Source organism: Pristiophorus japonicus, chromosome 5, assembly GCF_044704955.1.
Source record: "Pristiophorus japonicus isolate sPriJap1 chromosome 5, sPriJap1.hap1, whole genome shotgun sequence".
NCBI classification, from domain to species: domain Eukaryota; kingdom Metazoa; phylum Chordata; class Chondrichthyes; family Pristiophoridae; genus Pristiophorus; species Pristiophorus japonicus.
Window position 1 is genome coordinate 139,618,479 of NC_091981.1, and position 19,117 is coordinate 139,637,595.

A 19,117-nucleotide genomic window follows, 5' to 3' on the forward strand; every position below is an offset into this window, starting at 1 on the left:
CCTGATGAGTATCAAACAGTTCAAAAGGTTGTGGGTGTCCAAGGCCAGGAGGCCAAAATGATTGCCAATTGATGCACAGCTACGGACATATACAAAGGAGATCATTCCAGTGCTAGGCAGTGCCACGGTAGTTGTGACCCACAAAGATTCGGAGAACAGGTTGCCACTCTGAATTGTCCCGGGGGACGGTCCCGCACTACTGGGGAGGAGTTGGCTTGCTGTCATGAACTGGAAATGGGGCGATGTCAATGCAATTTCTTCTGTGGAGCGAGTATCATGCTCACAGGTCCTGGACAAATTTGACTCATTATTTCAATCCGCACTTTCATGGGGGCCAAGGTAGTGATTCACATAAACCCGGACGCCAGGCCAGTACACCACAAGGCCAGAGCGGAGCTGTACGTGATGCGGGCAAAGATAGAATGCGAATTGGACTGCCTGCTAAGGGAAAGCAGCATCTCACCAGTCGAATTCAGTGACTGGATGAGCCCGATCGTGCCGTTGCTCAAGGCGGATGGGTCGGTCAGGATATTTGGTGATTACAAGGTCACCATCAATCGGGTGTCACTCCAAGACCGGTACCCGCTACCGAGAGCGGAGGACAAGACGCTATCCGGTGGCAAACTTTTTTCAAAATTGGACCTGACCTCAGCTTACATGACCCAGGAGCTGACCACCATCATGACACACAAGGGGTTGTTTGAGTATAACAGATGTCCGTTCGGGATTTGTTCGGCCGCCGCGATCTTTCAGCGAAATATGGAAAGCCTCCTCAAGTCGATTCCAAGGACGGTGGTTTTTCAAGACGACATCCTCATCACGATACTGAACAACACCTCAGCAACCTGGAGGAGGTGCTATGCAGACTGGATCGGGTAGGACTGCGACTGAAAAAGACGAAGTGCGTCTTCTTAGCTCCAGAGGTAGAATTCCTGGGGATGAGGGTAGCAGCAGACGGGATCAGACCCACTGCGTCCAAAACTGAAGCGATCCAGAGAGCACCCAGACCCCGCAACACGACAGAGCTGCGTTCGTTCCTGGGGCTCCTGAACTATTTTGGTAACTTTCTTCCCAAATTGAGCATGCTGTTAGAGCCGCTACACGTGCTCCTATGCAAAGGTCGCGATTGGGTCTGGGGAGACAGCCAGGAAAGGGCTTTTGATGGAGCACGCAACTTGTTATGCTCCAACAAACTGTTAATGTTATATGACCTGTGTAAGAAACTTGTTTGAACGTGCGATGCGTCGTCCTATGGGGTCGGATGTGTGTTGCAGCATGTGAATGTCAATGGTCAGTTACAGCCGGTAGCATATGCCTCCAGAAGTCTGTCGCAGGCAGAAAGGGGCTACGGGATGGTAGAAAAGGAAGCGCTAGCATGTGTATATGCAGTAAAAAAAATGCACCAGTACCTGTTTGGCAGGAAATTCAAGCTGGAGACAGATCACAAACCCCTAACGTCTCTTTTGGCCGACAACAAGGCCATAAATACGAATGCATCGGCCCACATACAGAGGTGGGCACTTACGTTATCTGCCTATGACTACACAATTCGGCACAGACAGGGCACTGAAAACTGCGCCGATGCACCCAGCAGGCTCCCACTAGCCACCACTGAGGGGGTAACTGAGCATGATGCTGAGATGGTCATGGCTGTTGAAGCTTTCGAAAGCGAAGGCTCACCTGTGAGAGCCCGTCAGATTAAAGTCTGGACAAATAAAGACCCGCTACTGTCTTTAGCTAAGAAATGTGTCCTGAATGGGGACTGGGCAGACACGCACGGGGCATGCCCTGAGGAATTTAAACCATTTCATAGATGCAAGGATGAACTCTCAATTCAGGCCGATTGCCTACTGTGGGGAAACTGAGTAGTCATGCCCCAGAGGGGCAGAGAGGTGTTTATCAGAGAACTTCACAATGAGCATCTGGGCATTGTCATGATGAAGGCAATTGCCAGGTCACACGTTTGGTGTCCAGGGATAGATGCAGACCTGGAACTTTGTGTTCACGGGTGCAACCCGTGTGCTCAGCTGAGCAACGCACCCAGGGAAGCCCCCCTTAGCCCTTGGTCCTAGCCCGCCAAGCCATGGTCACGCATCCATGTGGACTATGCAGATCCTTTCATGGGAAAAATGTTTTGGTTGTAGGAGAAACCTACTCCAAATGGATTGAGTGTGCCTTTTTTTTTTAAATTCGTAGCCAATCGTTCCAATTCTTTGTCAAATCACAAACGCCAGAGGTCACCTTGCACACGCCAAGGATCACTCTGCGCCAATGCTCTTAGCCAAAAGGCCTAGAGCCACTGCACCGTTCCTGGAAGTACTGCAATACCAGGTTCGTGCCATGGAGGTGGATGGGTCAGGTCCCCCACACACCTCCGTGGAGGTGGATGGGTCAAGCCACCCCACCCACCTCCTGTTTCCAAAAAAGCAAGCATATACCTTCCTGATCCAGGGAGAAGCACCCGGAGGTCATGGTGGCTACTCCCCTGTCAGGTCAGTTACGCATGATCTTAGCCACCTGTGTGCCATTTTGAATTCAAGCACATCCTCTGCCACGGTAGAAAGTCTATGGGCAATGTTCGCCGCCCATGGTCTACCGGATGTCTTGGTCAGCGACAATGGCCCGTGCTTCACAAGCACTGAATTCCAGGACTTCATGGCAGGCAATGGAATCAACCATGTCAGAACGGCACCATTCAAGCCGGCCTCAAACGGCCAGGCGGAACGGGCAGTGCAGATAATCAAACCGGGGATGCTCAGAATCCAAGGGGGTTCCCTACAAAGCCACTTATCACGCCTCCTGTTGGCCAATAGATCCCGACCACACTCGCTCACAGGGGTTCCACCCGCAGAGCTGCTAATGAAAAGGACGCTCAAAACCAGGTAATCCCTTATACACCCTACTATGAAAGAAATTGTTGAGAGCAGGTGTCAGTCACAATGTGACTACCATGACAGGAATGCGAGGGCGCGATGTATTGCTGTCAATGACCCTGTTTTTGTCCTTAATTACGCTACAGGACCCAAATGGCTTGCAGGCACTGTGATTGCCAAAGAGGGGAATAGGGTTTTGGTTGTTAAACTTGCCAATGGACAAATCTATCGCAAACAGGTGGATCAAACTAAAAGGGAGTTTAGCAACCCCATAGAAGAAGCAGAGGAAGAACACGAAGTAGAGTTTACTCCACCACAGGTGACCGAACACCGGAACCAAGTGGAAGAGAGCCCAGTCGCTGTGGGCAGTCCGGACAGGCCTAAGGCACCGCAAACAGCAGACACTCAGGCCAGCGCCCAACAACCCGAGCCCCAACTCAGGCGCTCTACAATGGAGTGTAAACCACCAGGGAGACTTAACCTGTGATCCCAATAAGACTTTGGCGGGTAGGTGATGTCATGTATTCAACTATCATTGTATCCCATGTATAAGCTGACCTAAGTTGTACACCTTGAGAACATTGACCACAAAGGGGTGAACTTGTGGGAGACACTCCTAACCTGGACTTTTAGGTATAAAAGGGAAAGCTCCACCCACCTTCATCACTTGAGGTCTTGGTAATAAAGGTAACTGGTCACAGAGAGACCTCTCTCAAGTATGGGTCTTGTGTGCATTTATACTGTATAGTAAGGACATATCACCCTCAGTCGGCTACCATTGCCCACCACCGGGGTGGAAATAGCGCATCCCACAGACTTGCTTCTTATAATGGATGCTTTTTAGAGTATTTTCATACATGTTCCTTCTCAGCAATGGATGTGATGTCATTTTTGGCAAACATTCAACCAAATTAGTTAGCATGAATGAAAGGTGCAATAATACTTTGAGGGGTCACACGTCACTGCTCGCCAGATCAGGACCTGGACTAGCCAGGACCCTGTGCTATCAATAGTAAAAAGCTGCGTCCTAAATGGGAGCTGGTCGGCAGTTCTCGGGGAAATGCAAGGCGAAATTAAGCCATTTTACTGACGCAAGGATGAAATGTCCATTCATTCGAATTGTCTCCTATGGGGGAATTGCATAGTTTTGCCAAGAAAAGGCAGAGAAACATTTATACATGACCTATACAGTACCCACCCAGGCATAGTCATGATGAGGGCTATCACCAGGTCGCACATTTGGTGGCCTGACATTGACTCGGAATTGGAGTCATGCGTACACTAATGTAACACTTGCTCACAGTTGAGCAATGCACCAAGGGAGGCCCCACTGAGTCTGTGGTCATGGCCCTCCAAACCGTGGTCCAAGGTCCACATAGATTTCACTGGCCCCTTTCTAGGAAAGATGTTCCTAGTTGCAGTGGACGCTTACTCTAAATGGATTGCATGTATAATAATGTCATCATGTACGTCCACTGACACCATCGAAAGCCTCCGGGCCATGTTCGCCACCCGTGGTTTGCCCGACGTCCTTGTTAGTGACTATGGACCATGTGACCCGCAATGGCATCAAGCATGTCAGGTCTTCCCCGTTTAAGCCCGCATCCAATGGTCAAGTGGAACGGGCAGTCCAAACTATCAAGCAGAGCTTGAAACGTGTACCGGACGATTCCCTGCGGACCCCGTTATCTCGGATTCTGCTCAGCTACTGGATGCGACCCCACTCGCTTACCGGGTTTCCCCCTGCAGAATTGTTAATGAAGAGAGCAATCAAAACCAGGCTCTCCTTAGTCCACCCGGATCTCAATGATCATGTAGAAACCCGGCGTCACCGACATAACGTGTACCACGATCGTGCGGCTGTATTGCGTGACATTGAGGTTAATGACCCTGTGTTTGTTCTTAATTACAGTCATGGTCCCAAATGGGTTGCTGGCATTGTTTTAGCCAAGGAGGGGAATAGAGTGTTTGTTGTCAAACTCTTGAATGGACAAATGTGCAGAAAGCATTTGGATCAGACCAAACTGTGATTCACTGACAACCAACAACAGTTTGAAGAGGACATTACCATCATTGATCCACCAACCACATCCAACCAGCAATTGACCTCGCTGTCAATCACATGGAGAACCCACCATGCCTGACAGTCCGATCAGACCAGCCACACTGCAGTGCAGCAATGATCCGACTGACTCACCCATGCCAGGACTTCAACTCAGGCGATCAACCTGGGAACGTAGAGCCCCGGATCGCCTCAACTTGTAAATAACTTGTATCTAAGACTTTGGGGGGGGGGGGGGAAGGACGGCGGGGGGGCGTAGTGGTGGGGAGTGATATGTATGTAAACTTTACTAGTGTGTAAGACTTGCCGCCAGGGGGCGCACCTGTGGGAGACCCAAGGGTCACCTGCACACCCTGGGCAAGCAGGTATAAAAGGCAGTCTACCATGCTGCTTCCTCACTATAAATTAAAGAGACCAAGGTCACAACAGTTTGAGCTTACAGTATACAGTCTTGTGGAGTTATTCTGAACATAACAGGATGATTAGTTGATATTGTAACGTTGATTGGATTGTGATGTATTAATTTTGTTTAGAATATTTGTTTTGTGGTGGCTCTCATTTCAGCTTTGTGCCCAGGAGGACATGGTAATGTACTCTGATAGAGCGATGGTATGATGGGGAAGTGGTGAGCAATTGGCTTTTCATTCACTGGAATCAGAGTTTGATGAGGCCCTCACGGATAGCACATCTGGAACAGGGATCTGCTGCCTGCCTCCTCCTTTCCTCCTCATCCTCATCTTTGTCCTCCTCTTCCTCCTCCTCCTTTCCCTTCACAATGCCTGGTGGCAAGGGCTGCGCTCTCATGATGGTCAAGTTGTGAACCATGCATCAGACCAGTACGAAATGGGACACCAGCTCCGAGTACTGGAGGACTACTGCGTGGTCAAGGCAGCGGAACTGTTGCTTGAGTACCCCGATGGTCTGCTTGAAGATGTTCCTGGTGACAGCATGGCTGTCATTATATGAATGCTGGGCAGGACTGGTGGGATTGTGAAAGGGAATCATCAGTCTGGTGCAGAGTACAGAGCCCTTGTCTCCAAGCAGTCACCCTTGCGTTTGACGTGGTGGCTGGAAGATTGCTGGCACAGGATGAAGGCATCATGACTGCTGTTAGGATAGTGGGCATTCACCATCATGATATACTGGATGTGGTCACACAACAACTGCACATTAAGTGAGTGATAGCCTTTGCGGTTGCAGAAGATCTCAGGATTGGCATACGGCACCAGCAAAGCCACGTGGGTGCAGTCGATGGTGCCATTGTAGGGGGTTGGCCTCTATGAGGGGGTCAGGTTCCCTTCTGACCAACTTGAGCGGTTCGAATCGCTCCCACTCCCTTGGGTTCTGTACTCTGGATTTATTTGGGGGGGTGTGACAAAAATGCAGAGGACACTGGTTTGATGCAAAGAACTTTGGTTTTATTACAGTCAAAGTAATACAGGCTTATTACTCTAGTTAGAAAATACAAGGCCAAACTTACAATCACTCTAATAAAGAACAATACAAGGAAAGGTACAAAGTCAAACTAATAATCACTCTAATAAAGAACCATGCATTACACATTCAAAGGGGGTCACAGTAAATTATACTTCCCACCTCCCAATACCTAATTCTAGCTCGGTTAGACTCCAGGGCATGCAGGGTCTATGCTTACCAACCCTTTTGATAGTTAACGGTAGATCGCAGTTGTTTTTCCCTTGATACCACGTTGACTGTGGTCGGCCGCTGCTGCGAAGGTGGTGTTCTTCCTTCCTTCAGGACTTCGAGGCTGGAGAAGTTAGTTTACAACTGTCGCGTTGGTTTCTCTCCTTGTCTTGATGACACAGCGTAGTGTGGTACTAGTCTGTCAGTCAAAATGTCATCTGAGGTGGTAGCAGCCTTGTTGCTACCTAGCAACCACCTAACCTCTGTTGAAAATAGGGGTCAGTTATACGATTTCAGTGTTCTAATCTTGCCGCCAAATCTGTTCAAAATCCTTTGTATAATTTTGGTGGGCTTGGTCCTTCTTTGTAATATTTTGTCAGGCTCATTAAAAGTTGATATGTCTTGGATGGGTTGATGTTCGAAAACTATTTCCTGATGGAAATATTAGCTTGGTGATTGCAATGTCCTTTTGTGCTTAGTCTTTCGCATACAGGCTGGACAAAAATGCAGAGGACACTGGTTTGATGCAAAGAACTTTGGTTTTATTATAGTCAAAGTAATACAGGCTTATTACTCTAGTTAGAAAATACAAGGCCAAACTTACAATCACTCTAATAAAGAACAATACAAGGAAAGGTACAAAGTCAAACTAATAATCACTCTAATAAAGAACCATGCATTACACATTCAAAGGGGGTCACAGTAAATTTGTGATGTATATGCTGAAATGGTTGTCCAGACCCATGTTGATGGATAGCTACCTCTGGATGATTTTGTGATGTTAATGTCTCTTGTGGGGGAAGGATTTTCAAATACTCATTCTTCGAGACAGGTTAACCCAGGTAGTTTTACTTAATTAGACTGTCTCTTGCTAGTCTCGTAGGTCCGCCCACAGCCTATTAAAGTTCTTCCATAAGCACTTTAGAGCTCCAAACTTTTTGGTAGATAGTCCCAATTTAAATTTCCTTTCGAATGAGCCCAAACATGGGGGGGTGGGGGGAAGGGGTTTCTTGTGAATTTTGCATTCCTTCAGTCGCCATCATCTTTCTGCACCGCTACCAACTCTCCTTCCTGCAGCACAGCCTCGAAGTCTCTACCTTCTAGACTTCACTCACCTGCTTTCCATGCTGGTCCCATCCTGCCCATATTGGGCGTTGACCCTGGTCTCCCTACTATTGTATCCCATTAACTACTACATTTAAATAGGCCAATATAACCTGAGCTTTTTTCGTGTGCACTTCGTCTGCTGCTCCTGACCCGAGCCATTCAATACTTTCGCACTTTTCCCCCCTCTTTTCTTTTCTCTTTATCCCTCCCTGACTGCCCTACCAAATCCCTAACCCAATCCTTCATTACTCTTTGACCTTCCTACTCTTCTTAATGGGAAACAGAGAAATGGCAGAGACTTTGAACAATGGTAGAAGTCACTAAAATCATCCCAATAATTGATAATCAAGGGGCAATTGGGAGGGGGGGAACTTAAAACAATCATTATTACTCGTGAAAAAGTACTAGGCAATCTAATGGGATATAGACAGGCTAAGTGAGTGGGAAAAAATTTGGCAGATGAAGTATAATGTGGGAAAATATGAGGTTATCCACTTTGGTAGGAAAAATAAAAAAATAAATTATTATTTAAATGGAAAGAGATTACAAAATGCTGTGGTACAGAGGGATCTGGGGGTCCTTGTACATGAAACACAAGCAGGTACAGCAAATAATTAGGAAGGCAAATCGAATGTTAACCTTTATTGCAAGGGGGATAGAGTATAAAAGTAAGTAAGTCCTGCTACAACTGTACAGGGCATTGGTGAGACCACACCTGGAGAATTGCGTACAGTTTTGGTTTCCTTATTTAAGGAGGGATATACTTGTATTGGAGACAATTCAGAGAAGGTTCACTCGGCTGATTCCTGAGATGAAGGGGTTGTCTTACAAAGAAAGGTTGAGCAGGTTGGGCCTGTACTCATTGGAGTTTAGAAGAATGAGAGGTGATCTTATTAAATGTATAAAATCCTGAGGGGGCTTGACAAGGTAGATGCAGAGAGAATGTTTCCCCTCATGGAGGGATCTAGATCTAGGGGTCGCCCATTTAAAACGGAGATGAGGAGGAATTTCTTCTCTCAGAGGGTTGTGAATCTGTAGAATTCTCTACCTCGGAGAGCTGTGGAGGCTGGTTCATTGAACATATTTAAGGTGGAGATAGATTTTTGAATGATAAGGGAGTCAAGGGTTATAGGGAGTGGGCAGGGAAGTGGAGTTGAGGCGAAGATCAGATCAGCTGTAATCTTATTGAATGGCGGAGCAGGCTCGAGGGGCCAAATGGCCCACTCCTGCTCCTATTTCTTATGTTCTTATGATATGTTCTTATGTTTCCGTGCCTGCCATCGAACTGGCTCTCATCAAAGTCACAAATGACATCCTTTGTGACTGTGACAAAGGCGAACTATCCCTACTCATCCTTCTTGACTTGTCTGCAGCCTTTGACACGGTTGACCACTCCATCCTCCTCTAATGCCTCCACTGTTATTCAGCTGGGTGGGACTGCACTCGCCTGGATCCATTCTTATCTATCTAATCATAGCCAGAAGATCACCTGCAATGGCTTCTCTTCCTGCCCCCACATTGTTACCTCTGGTATCCCCCAAGGATCTATCCTTGGCCTCCTCTTATTTCTCATCTACATGTTGCCCCTTGGCGACATCATCCAAAAACACAACATCACTTTCCACATGTACGCTGATGACACCCAGCTCTGCCTCCCTACCAATTCTTTTGACCCCCTCCATGATCTCTAACTTGTCAGACTGGTTGTCCGACATCCAGTTCTGGATGAGCAGAAATTTTCTCCAATTGAATATTGGGAAGACTGAAGCCATTGTTTTTGTCCCCGCCACAAATTCCGGTCCCTAGCCACTGACTCTATCCCTCTCCCCAACTTCTGTCTGAGGTTGAACCAGACTGTTCGCAACCTTGGTGTCATATTTGACCCTGAAATGAGCATTCGCCCACATATCTGCAGCATAACTATGACTGCCTTTTTCCACCTCTGTAACATCACCCATCTCCGCTCTTTCCTCAGCTCATCTACTGCTGAAGTCACTCGAGACTTGACTATTCCAATGCACCCCGACTGGCCTCCCACATTCTACCCTATGTAACCTCGGTTGCCCGTGTCCTAAGTCGCACTAAGTCCCGCTCACCTATCATCCCTGTGCTCGCTGACCTACATTGGCTCCTGGTTAAGCAATCCCTCAATTTCAAAACTCCCATCCTTGTTTTCAAATCCCTCCATGGCCTGGCCCCTCCCTATCTCTGTAATATCCTTCAGCTCCACCACCCCCCGGGATATCTGCACTCCTCTAATTCTGCCCTCTTGATCATCCCAGATTATAATCGCTCAATCATTGGTAGCCGTGCCTTTTGTTGCCTAGGCCCTAAGCTCTGGAATGCTCTGCCTAAATCTCTCCGCCTCACTACCTCTCTCTCCTCCTTCAAGATATTCCTTAAAACCTACTTCTTTGAGCACCTGGCCTAATTTTTGTCTCATAATACTCCTGTGAAGCGCCTTGAGACGTTTCACTACATTAAAGGCTCTTTATAAATCCAAGTTGTGATTGTTGTTGTAGGAAGCCCTTAGGGTTCAGAAACACTCCTGGGTGAACTGGGGATGCCTTGATGGCCACATGTGTGCAGTCGGTGATGCCATGCACCTGTGGGAAGCCAGTCAGAGCCGCCAAGCCAAGCGCCTGCTCCATAACACTGGCTTCATCAGTGGCAAAGTTTATATAATTGGCTGACTTGTGAAACATGGCAGCTGTCACCTGGGTGATGCATCTGTGGGTGGCCAACTGCGAGATCCTGCAAATGTCTGCTGCAGATCCCTGGAAGTAGCCTGAAGCGAAGAGGCTGAGGGCGGTGGTGACTTTGAAAGTGACTGGTAAGGCGTGTCCACCCACTCCTCAGGGCTGCAGGTCTTCTTCCAGAAAGCTACAAATGTCTATGACAACTTGGCGTGATAGCCTGAGCCTCCGGAAGTACTGCTGCTCTGTTATGTCCAGGAAGCTCATCTTCTGCCTGTATACCCTGTGTTGGGGGTACTGCCTCCAGTGCGGTGCAGCCCTGTGCTGAACCCCACTCTCCTGTGGAGCATCAGGTTGTTGAGGAGAAGACTGCTGTTGTGGTTGCTGATGCTGGTGTGGCTCATGTTGTTGGTGCTGGGGCTCATCATGGTCTGATTATGAGAAGCATAAGTGGCACATATGCTGATCTAGTAGATGGCAGGTAAACTGGAGATCAGAGGCACAATCCGGCATTGTAGTGAGAGTGAATACCAATGCGGTGAGAGTGGTTTCTGAGGTTGCAAAAATGACCTGCAAACTGCTGAAAGCTAAATCTCTGCACAAAATGGTGTCAGCAAGAGCCTTTCCCTGAGGCAAGGAAGCAGGTGTAAGGTGTGAGCATTTATGTGTTTTTTCCAGCTGTCACGTAATGAACTCGCACAATGGCCACTGAGCTGCTGCCTTCTCTTCACAGTCGAGGTTCTCAAGGTGCATGAATCCCATGCGCAACCAGTTAAAACCCAAACCTGACATTAAGGGTCTGTAAATGAGCAGCTATATACCTCATCAAGGTTGCCCGCCTCTCCCGGACAGGTCCATGGTGCACCTCGAAACCCGCCCAAATTAATGCCGGAAATCGGCAGGATAACGGAGGGCTCCCGATGCGCTGTCAATTTCTGCGCTTTTAACCGCCGACCCATTCCCAATAGGAAAATTCCATCCCTGTATTCTCTCTCAGGTGGACATAAAAGATCCCATGGCACTATTTCCAAGAGTTCTCCCCATGTCCTGGCCAATATTTATCCCTCCCACATCACACTGCTGTTTGTAGGAGCTTGCTGTGCGCAAATTGGCCGCTGCATTTCCTACATTACAACACTTCCAAGGTCAGGCCATCAAAAAAATAAATATCTTTAAAAGGAGGTTATGTCTAAAGAGATTTTCCCCAGTTAAATTATGCCGATGCATCCCAATGATTAGGTTTACATTCTGCCCCATTCATCCCATCAATTGGACCTGATGTTTCATCCAATCACTGCTGGCTCAGTAATTGAACACAGAAAAGCCTAAAGGAAAGCGATCAGATCCTAGTGAAGTAAAGGAATAGCATCAGCTCCCACAACAGATCTGGGGGCTGAAATTGCCTCTTTCCTTAAGGCAAATCGACGGCCATGCTGTGGAATGGAGTGGCTGCCGAATTTTGGTGGAATGGCTGCTACTAGCCCAATTGCCCTCCTGAGTTTTCCCGCTGGCCCGGCTGAAACCCTCCTTGGTGGCCCAGTGGGCCGTAGTTCAAAATCGCGAAGAAGGGGAAAGCTGTGGTGAAGCGGCACCATGATGACATCATCGCGGTGGTGACTCCGCACCGCCCCCAACTTCTGCCCCTCAGTTGCTGTCACCGCCGTGTCTTTACCCCTCAGGTGGCGTCACCGCCGCCATTTACACCAACTTCCGAATCAAAACAAAAAAAAAAATCAAAGAGAGGAATTTCGCGAAAGTCGATCTGAGTAAAAACCATTCGGACGGCGGGCAATTTCTACCCCTTGGGTGGGTGGACTATTTCCTGAATTCCATGTGGAAGTGGATCATTCTGGACGCTTGGGCCCAGGAGACTAAAGGTTGTCAGTAACCTTTGCATTTGCAGCTTAAGCCTCCATGTTTTCACAACGTAGGTTGGTTTGACTGTGAGAGGAACCATGTGACACCGGCATCTTCTACCATCCACACTGAGAGAGAGTGAGTGAGAGTCACAGTCAGCTTCATCATCCAGAAGGCTCAACTGTTCAGGATATAACTCCAGTTGAGCTTTGCTCCCCCAATAATGTTTCCACAGGTCACTTTTGTTGCAGTATCTGAATTAGAACTGGTGGTCCTGGGAGCACAATGTTCTTCAGCGGTTAATGCTATAGACATCAGGCTCTTTAGCTAATGCTATGGCTGGGAGACCACATTCAGGATAAATGGGCTTCTAGCCAGTGGACATAGATGAGTATACTTGACATTTCAACAGGCTCAAGGTGTGAATGTACAAAAAGACATTAGCACTTTTCAATTACCACGTGAGAGATAGTGGGATCGTTACTCGCATTCTCCACTCCTCTTTCAGATCAGCCATGATCTTATAGAATGGCAGAGCAGGCTCGAGGGGCAAATGGCCTACTTCTCATGTTCTTCCTATTTCTTATGTTCTTTCAGAGTCGGTGCAGGGTAAGTCAGTGTGTCTCCAGACTGACAATATGACAGTATGGGGCCGAAATTGCCGCCTTTTTTAAGGGAGGCAGTAAAAAAGCGATAAAGCCTATCCGCCCGGGGGCAGGCGGAGGGTGCGACACATCCGCAATTGCTCCAGGGCTAGGGCCAGCGGAAATGGATTTCTGATGCACCCTGACTTTCCGCCCCACCTGGCGCTCCGACCACTTGTTGGCCGCGTGCTGACCCCATACCGCCTGGCGGTGACTCTTATTCCATCCCGCGGGAGCGTGGCCACCGCCAGTTGGTGCCACTGACAGCTTAGGTGGAAAGCTGCCATGGCTGGGCGCTGTGGCCGCCCTTAAACAGGATACCATGGCCATCATTTGCTTTTAATTGTCGGCTGACTCTGCAGTCGCTGGCCCGGCCGAACCTCTCTCTGGTGGTGCAACAGAGGCGTCACTAGGCCTCGCAACATCCCTCCCCTCTAAGTGAAGGGGAGGGACATTGTTGACATCATCATCATCGCACTGACATGCTCAGGCCGCCGCTAAGTGACTCCGCCCGCCTTCCGCACTGCTCCCCACTCTTTTCCGCCCCTCTGCCGCCTCCAACACAACCCCATTCATTTTTGTACAAAAAAGGACCGAAGTTCCCTCCAATCTCCACTCCATCTGTCCTGGAGGTAATTCATCATGTAATTTGAATTATCCGTTCCAGACTGGCGGAGGGCAATTTCCAGCCCTATGTCTACAAACAGAGTGTGACCCACTCTGTCAAGGTGACACATTGCTTCCCATTGGTACTTGAACCAATAGGACTTGGTGCCACATTTGGCTGGGATGGACAATACAACAGTCAGCACACTTAGAGGCTCTGTAGTCCACCCTGATGAGTGGATGATCTACACTGAGGTAATCCAAAATATCTTCAGGACATGGTGGGTGGGGGGATACCAAACCGATCGAATTGCTCGCATCACTGGCCAATTCTCAATCTGCTCGAGGACCTCAGGCAGTCAGGGTAGAGGCTGGGACAGTCTTTCATTCTTTTGTTTCGAGATTCTGTTACTTAGGTTTGCCTGGTCTCCAGGATGCTACAGAAAATTGCAGCAGAAGGTGGTTCTGGCTAATACTTTACTGGTCTCACAATTTGTGCTTCTCAAACACCCCTGTGTTGATTACTGACTTCAGGAGCCCACAGGAGAGCGCCAAGTCATTTGGAGAGTAAAGACAATCATACCTTTTTTTAGGGACTCTCTATTTTCATTCTGACATCCTCTATGTACTGCTGAGCACTATTCAACTGGTACTCAGTGTGAGGAGGGCAGGGCCTACAAGGGAACAGACTCCGGCTCCCTGGACAAACAGATCAAAAGTGAGTGTTATTCACTGGTACGAGTAAGATGACATGTCAGGATCAGGATCTGGATCCTGTCAGCTTCTGATTGACAGCCTGCCTGATGAGATGGAATGCCGATCACATTAGGCGTGCCTCCAGCCAAGCTGTTCCAGTACAGCTACAGCATTTGCATCTACCAGACAATGTGGAAAACTGCCCAGGTATGTCCTGTCCACAGAAAGGAAGACAAATCCAATCCAGCCAATTACTGCCCTATCAGCCAACTCTCAATCATTAGCAAAGCGATGGAAGGAGTTGTCAACGGTGCTATCAAACAGCACTTATTCACCTGCTCACCGATGCTCAGTTTGGGTCCACCAGGACCACTCAGCTGCAGACCTCATTACAGCATTGATCCAAACATGGACAAAAAAGTTGAATTCCAGAGGTGAGGTGAGAGTGACTGTCCTTTACATCAAGGCAGTATTTGACTGAGTATGACATCAAGGAACCTAGTAAAATTGAAGTTAATGGGAATCGGGGGAAAACTCTCCACTGGCCGGAGTCATACTTAGCACAAAGGAAGATGGTTGTGGTTGTTGGAGGCTAATCATCTCAGCCCCAGGACGCAGGAGTTCCTTAGGGCAGTCCTAGGCCCAACCATCTTCAGCTGCTTCATCAATGACCTTCCCTCCATCATAAGGTCAGAAGTGGGGATGTTTGCTGATGATTACACAGTGTTCATTTCCATTCGTAATTCCTCTGATAATGAAGCAGTCCGTGCCCGTATGCAGCAAGACCTGGTCGACATTCAGGCTTGGGCTAATAAGTGGCAAATAACATACGCGCCACAAAATGCCAGGCAATGACTATCTCCAACAAGAGAGAATCTAACCACCACACCTTGACAGTCAACTGCATTAACATTGCCGAATCCCCCACCATCAACATCCTGGGGGGTTATTATTGACCAGAAACTTAACTGGACCAGCTACGTAAATACTGTGGCAACAAAAGCGGATCAGAGGCTGGGTATTCTGTGGCGAATGTCTCACCTTCAGACTCCCCAAAGCCTTTCCACCATCTACAAGGCACAAGTAGATTGTCATGGAATACTCTCCACATTCCTGGATGAGTGTAGCTCCAACAGCACTCAAGAAGCTTGACACCATCCAAGACAAAGCAGCCGGTTTGATTGGCATCCCATCCACTACCTTAAACATTCACTCCCTCCACCACCAGCGCACGGTTGCTGCAGTATGTACCATCTATAAGAAACACTGCAGCTACTCTCCAAGGATTCTTCAACAGCACCTCCCAAACCCGCGAGCTCTACCACCTAAAAGGACAAGGGCAGCAGGTGCATGGGAACACCATCACCTCCAAGTTCCCCTCCAAGTTACACACAATCCTGACTTGGAAATGTATCACCGTTCCTTCATAGTCACTGGGTCAAAATCCTGGAACTGCCTCCCGAACAACACTCTGGGAGTATCTTCACCACACAGACTGCAGCGGTTCAAGAAGTCGGCTCACCAGCACCTTCTGAAGGGCAATAAATGCTGGCCTTGCCAGTGACATCCACATCCCAGGAATGAATAATAAAAAAAAGATCAGGGTATGCCAGCAGAGCTGTGTGAAACCCACGGTGGTGGACACACCTTCAAATTAGAGTCACCCTCATATCTCCACCAGACATCACTGTTAAGACTGGCATTCACGGGCAAGGTTCACTTCATCCTGCCTGTCCTGATTACTTAAGTTGCAGTTCCCATACAAGCATCTCCATCCTCCTTGTCCTCAGTACTACTTGGTTAGTCCTCAGCAGTTTGTGCAATTGCCTGAATGAAGATTAGCTCCCTTGTAAGCTGATTGCTTATAAGCTGCTCCCTTGTAAGTTCCTCTTCATTCTACAAGTAACATGACATTTATCACCCTTGGGCCTTGTGTTGAGTGTTTGTTTATTTTCCTCAGTCTGTGTTGCCTTTGGGTGTCAACAAATTGAGTTCTGGGGTGTGTTAAATGTTAACACTACACGGGGGCTGAGCAGGTTGGGGAAAAACGTGCAGGTGTGCCCTTCAAAGTTAGGGCATCTAAAAAACAAATATCTTTAAAATCAGGTTATGCCTAAAGAGATTTTCCCCAGTTAAATTGTGCCGATGCATCCCAATGATTAGGTTCACATTCTGCCCCATTCACCCGTCAATGTTTTGGAGCTGATGTTTCATCCAATCACTGCTGGCTCAGTAGCTGAACACAGAAAGGTCCTGAGGAAAGGGATCAGATCCTGGTGAATTAAAGGAATAGAATCAACTCCCAGTGAGTTATAGGAATGGGATCAGATCAGTGAATTAAAAAAATTGCATCAGCTCCCATTGAATGAAAGAATGGGATGAGATCCTAATGAATTAAATGAATGGGATCAGCTTCCAGTGAATTAAAGGAATAGCATTCGATCCCAGTGAATTAAAGGAATAAACACAGGGCCTCAGAGCCTGATCTCCAATGATCTTCAGTCCAGCTCTGTACCAGACTTAGAAACGTGCCCCATTCAGGAAACACGCTGGACAATTCCTTTCGCAGTTCCTGAGGCGCCAGGAGAGACACATCACGATCTAAACTAATCACTAACTCTTTGGGCACAAGTTTCCACACGATAAAAAACGGGCGCCCCTCCGAGCTGGGCGCCCGTTTTTCGCGCCTAAAACGGCGCCTAAAAAAAAAATCGCGATTCTAGAGCGCTTTGCAGCTCCTTGGCTGTTTGGCGCGGCGCCCAGGGGGGCAGAGCCTACACTCGCGCCGATTTTGTAAGTGGGAGGGAGCGGGTACTATTTAAATTAGTTTTTTTCCTGCCGGCAACGCTGCGCGTGCGCGTTGGAGCGTTCGCGCATGCTCAGTGTGAAAAAAACATTGGCACTCGGCCATTTTTGTAGTTCTTTGTAGCTGTTTAATTTTTGAACATTTTTTTAATAAAAGCACATTCACATCAGCACTTGCAGCCTTCTCACTGTCTCCTTCCCCCCCCCCCCGTGGGAAAGAACGGGCGCCTCCTCTCCCCCCCGCCCCCGTGGGAAGAATGGGCGCCTGCACCCCCCCCCCCCCCCCGCGGGAAAGAACGGGCGCCTCCTCTCTCCCCCCCCCACGCGGGAAAGAACGGGCACCTCCTACCCACCCCCCGTGGAAAAGAACGGGCGCCTCCTCTTCCCCCCCCCCCCCGCGGGAAGAACGGGCGCCTCCTCTCCCCCCCCGCGGGAAAGAACGGGCGCCTCCTACTCCCCCCCGCGGGAAAGAACGGGCGCCTCCTCTCCCCCCCCCTGCGGGAAGAACGGGCGCCTCCTCTCCACCCCACGGGAAAGAACGGGCGCCTCCTACCCCCCCACCGCGGGAAAGAACGGGTGCCTCCTCTCCCCGCGGGAAGAACGGGCACCTCCTCTCCCCCCCCCCGCGGGAAAGAACGGGCGCCTCCGACCCCCCCCGCGGGAAAGAATGGGCGCCTCCTCCCCCACCCCCCCCCGCGGGAAGAACGGGCGCCTCAGGCTGACTGCAGCATTCTCCAGAAGCACTTTCACACAGGTAGGAAGATAGTTTATTTAATCTTTTCTTTGCTTATAAATGTTTATTCAGGTTGGATTTATTTGTATAATATTTGTAGAAGTATAAATAAGGATTTATTGTAGAATTTAATGACTTCCCTTCCCCCCCCCCCTCCCCCCTGACCTCGTTCTGGACGCCTAATTTGTAACCTGCATCTGATTTTTTTAATGTGTAGAACAGGTTTTTTCAGTTCTACAAAAATCTTCACTTGCTCCATTCTAACTTAGTTTGGAGTACGTTTTCACTGTGGAAACTTTGAAATCAGGCGTCAGCGGCCGGACACGCCCCCTTTTGAAGAAAAAATTCTGTTCCAAAGTGGAACTGTTCTACCTGACTAGAACTGCAGAAAAAAAAATGTGGAGAATTGCGATTTCTAAGATAGTCCGTTCTCCACCAGTTGCTCCTAAAAATCAGGTGCAAATCATGTGGAAACTTGGGCCCTTTATAACTAGCAATGTTCTCTCAGGAACTTGTCAAATTCCCTTTTAAAGGACTGTAGTGACTCCACATTCAGCACATTTTGTGTATGTATGTTCCAGAGGGCGATGACTCTGTGACAAGTCATATCATATGGTATCTAAAGGCACGGCCTCCAGCCCTACCATCCCTTACATTTCAAATAACTGCATTGCAATCAATCTCTTCAGCATTTTAAACACATTAATCATATTAACCCCAACTCTCTCAACCTATTCTCATAACTAAAAGCTTGTAGATTTGCTATCATTCTGTCATTCCTTCTGCATCCTCTCTAATATCTCAATATCCTTCAACAAGTGCAGGGTCCAAAACTTCGAGACAAGGGCTATCCACTGAAGACATGGCTCATGACACCCTTGAGGATGCCAAGTACTGAGGTCGAGGAGAGATACAGTGAAAGCAACATGTACATTAGAGGTGTCATAGAGCAAACAACAACAACAACAATAACTTGTATTTATATAGTGCCTTCAACGTAGTGAAACATCCCAAGGCGCTTCACAGGAGTATTCTGAGATAAAACAATTTGGCACCGAGACGCATAAGTAGAAATTAGCGCAGGTGACCAAAAGCTTGGTCAAAGAAGTAGGGTTTAAGGAGCATCTTGAATGAGAAAAGAGAGGTAGAGAGGTGGAGAGGTTTACGCAGGGAATTCCAGAGCTTGGAGCCTAGGCAACAGAAGGCACGGCCACCAATGGTTGAGCGATTATAATCAGGGAGGCTCAAGAGAGCAGAATTAGAGGAGCGCAGACATCTCGGGGGGCTGTGGGGCTGGAGGAGTTTATAGAGATAGGGAGGGGCGAGGCCATGGAGAGATTTGAAAATAATACATTCAGACATGCTGCACAAACTCCGAGGTGCACTGTCCCATA